Here is a 4,219-nt window from a genome sequence, read left to right on the forward strand (position 1 = left end):
AGCTTGATCCGGCTGGGTATCAATATTACGCATTTGGTCATGGACAAACCGCCTGAAGACCGGAGTCTCATCTTCACTATCAGAATGAATATCATTATTTTCCAATCTGTTGTGTAGATCAAAGCATGAAGCAGTGTTGCTTTCAACCGATTCATCGAAAACAACGTGAATTGTTTCCTCCATGGTTGCAGTTCTATTATTATATACTCTATATGCTTTACTTACTGCCGAGTACCCTAGCATGATGCCGGTATCGGTTTTTGCATCAAAAGCGGTGAGTTGGGTTTTACCATTTATATGAATATAACATTTACAACCGAAAATCCTGAGGTACTTGAGTTTGGGAACTCTGTTAAAATAAACCTCATACGGCGTTTTGTTGTGAAATCTGTTTATTAAAGAGCGGTTTTGTGTATAGCATGCAGTGTTGATAGCCTCAGCCCAAAAATTCTGAGCAATGCCGGAGTCGGCTATCATGGACCGTGCGGCTTCCTTGAGAGTCCTGTTTCTTCTCTCGGCCAGGCCATTTTGTTGAGGAGTCCTAGCACTAGACAACTCGTGTCTAATGCCGGATTCATCAAGATATGCAGTTAATGTACTATTGGTAAATTCGGTACCTCGATCACTTCGAATGCTATTAATACGAGTTGATTTTTCATTTTGCAGGCGCTTAAGAAGTGTGATCAGGTTTGATACGGTTTCACGTTTAGATGGTAGAAATATTACCCATGTATATCTAGAATAGTCATCAATAACTACCATGGTGTAGAGCATGCCTCCTAGGCTAATGACCTGAATCGGTCCAAATAGATCCATATGAAGGAGGTCTAAGCATCGGCTAGATTGAATGTTTCCTTTACTCTTAAAAGATGACTTAGTTTGTTTACCCATTTGGCATGCTGAACAGACCTTATCCTGGTTAAATACTATATCAGGAATACCTTCAACTAGCTTTTTACCGCGAATGTAATTTAAGGTTTTCATGTTTAGATGGTTTAGTCTCTTATGCCACAGCCAGGTTTGATCAGTCTTAGCTATCATGCATATAGGATATTCTACTCTAGTTTTCCAGTCTACCTTGTAAATGTTACCTATCCTATTTCCGGTTAGTAGTACGATGCCTTGAGAGTTCTTAACGAAGCATGCATGTTTAAGGAATTCTACTGTGTATCCAGCATCACACATCTGACTAATGCTAAGTAAGTTAAAACTTAGGTTTTCAACTAAAAGTACATTATCAATAGTTAGGTTACCATGGACAATCTTACCCTTGCCCACAGTTTTACCTTTTGAGTTGTCACCGAAGGTGATTCGAGCACCGGTTGCTGTTCTGATATCGGTTAACAAGTTGCTGTTTCCGGTCATGTGCCTGGAGCAACCGCTGTCCAAGAACCATTCGGAGTTTCCTAGCCGTTTCTTTGGATCCTGCAAAATGTACATATTTACAACTATTTGGTACCCACATTTACTTGGGTCCACATGCGATTAGTCCCTTAGGTATCCAAACCTTGATGAACCGGACAGTCTTCTTTGCTAGGGTTTTAACTGTCCTTTTGGCACTCGGTTTCATGTATTTCGGTTTTCCTACAAATGTCCTAAATGGTGATGGTCTTTGGTTCGGTGATCTATGGTTTGACCTACGCGGCTCAAGAAAGGCTTTCTTATATCTGAGAATTTCGTCTTTTCTTTTCTCAGGGTCAAGCCATGATCCGGTTGGACCAACATAGTCGTATTTTAGCTTTTCTTCCCTATAGTATGCGGTCTCCTCTTCTTCAGCGGTCCAGGAGCTCTTAAGAAATTTTATAAAGGGAAGGTTTCCTTTTGTAAGCCTTGCTTTCTCTATGGGTTTTCGGTCTTTGGGGCTATTTTCTGTGTATCCCAGGCCACGCTTACAACGAGGATGCCTGTAGTGTTTATTCATGTTCTTTACTATATCACTAGATCTCTTATACGCGGCCATCTTATATTGAAGTCTGGCATTTTCTTCCTTGGTTAGTTCTCTAGTCGGTTCACTAGGTTGTTCCGTCTTAGGATCTAACTCGGTTTCTAGAGTATGGGTATCATCAGATTGTATGACCTCCGGTTCGGTTATGATGGGTACCTCTGGTTCTGTCGGAATGAGTATTGTGGGATCGGTTCTGATGTTGAGGTGCTTAGGTAGCATGGTTAGTAGGTTCTTATATTCTTCTACCATGTCATTCAATGCATTGTATAATTCATCCTTAGTAAATTCTTCACAAGGAGAGTCAAATACCTGTTCCTCATTTGCCATGAGACATGTGAGTTCATCGTCACTATCACTGCGATCCCATAGACTTCCTCCATCGTCGGCTATCAGTGCTTTCGGTACCTCACTTCCTTCACTAGCTTGTTGATAATTGTTTCTGTCATTTTGATAGTCCGGTTTCTGGGTATCCCTCCTCGGTTTCCTGCATTCCCACTTAAAATGTCCCAAACAGTTACAGTTGTAGCATCTTACATTGGATTTGTCACCATAGTAGTTGTTTGTCGGTTGGCTCCTTTTCATGAACCTTCCAAATTTCTGTGCAAGCATTGCCATGGCATCTTCAGTGAACTGTTCGGCGGTTCTGATCGGTACGGGTGCAGGGGCCGGTGCCGGTGCAGGTGTAGGAGCAGGTGCAGCCGGTTCTGTAGATGTGATTAATGCTCTGGTTGATGTTGAAGCCGAGACTTTCTCTTCGGTTCTAGATCTCATTTCGAACTCATATGCCTTAAGATCTTCGAATACATCGTATAATTTCATCTTACGTAGGCTCTTTGATTCTCTCATTACCATGGTTTTTATGTCCCAAGCACTTGGAAGAGATCTCAAAACCTTCATAATGACCTCTTTGTTGTCATACTTCTTGCCCAGAGTTGCTAACTCATCTAACACACCAGTGAACCGGTCACTGTATTCCTTCATAGTTTCTCCTGGTTTCATTTTGATGCTTTCAAACTTCTGTGTGGCTACCATTATTTTGTTCTCCTTTGTTCTTTCATTTCCCTCAAAGATCTGGATAACCGTGTTCCATATCTCCTTCGCGGTTTGGCAGTCTCTGATCTTGCAGTATGTGTTTCTGTCCACGCTGTTGGAGATCCGGTTTCTAGCATGGTTGTCCAGATTGTTTCTTCTCCTATCTTCAGCCGTCCATTCCTTTCTATCCTTATCAATAATTATCGGTCCTTCGGTCAGAATGGACTCCATTTCATCATCCAAGGTGACTAGGTGCAGGTGCATGCGTGCCTTCCAGTTGGCAAAGTCATCACCTTCTAGCATTGGAGGCCTATCCTGATACATGCTTGCTTGAGTATTGAAACTAACTACTTTGATACCAATTGTTAGGATCTAGATCGCCGCTGGGGAACCGGGGGTTGGACCGGTTAGCGGTTCACACTCGAAGGGTGGTGGTTAATCTGGTTAGAGATTAACACCGGGGTTTCAATACTACACAACCTGTCACAAGCCCTTGAGCTAGGTTCAAGCGCGGAAGAGGTTTGCTTTCAGGTTGAAGCAGCACACTTGTTTGATAAACAAGACCGGTTTCGGATGATGGAGATTTGGAAATGGTGGGTCGGTTTCGGTAATCTGGATATTCGGTATGGTTAGTATAGAGTCGGTTTGGAGTGGTGTGGTTAAGTTAGTCGGTTAGATAATGAAGCCGGCAGAAAGTAAATGACAAGACAGATTTTATGGATGTTCGGAGATAAAACTCCTACGTCACCCTTTTCTCTCGAAACCGCGAGAAGTATATTCACTAAGAAATACAAGTACAGGCCGATCGAGACTTATTTCCTGCTCGATAACACTCTTACAATTTACACCGAAATTGTAAAACACACTTTAACTTTCAACACTTAGGCTTTATAAAACAGCACACTCTATCACTTGTAGTAAATGCTCTTAATATCTCAATATCACACTGTTGTCTCTTAATGTCCCGCATTTACTCTTCTGCAACTGCCTCCTTTTATAGGTGAAATATGCCAACGGTCATATTTCTCTTCCTTGAATCTGATTGGCTGAGCAGAGGTGCAGTGATTCAGTGTTTTAGAGGTTCAGACCTGAGGTCGTTTCCTCAGACCTGATGGTCAACCTCAGACCTGGTATTCTGTCTCAGACCTGCCGGTCTGTAAGACAAACCTGCCGGGTTTGTCTTTTACTTGATGTAGGCACTGTCTGTTGGACAGTTGTCTGTACTTGGAAGATTTCCTTTCT

This window comes from Impatiens glandulifera, chromosome 9 (genome assembly GCF_907164915.1).
Source record: "Impatiens glandulifera chromosome 9, dImpGla2.1, whole genome shotgun sequence".
NCBI classification, from domain to species: Eukaryota; Viridiplantae; Streptophyta; class Magnoliopsida; order Ericales; family Balsaminaceae; genus Impatiens; species Impatiens glandulifera.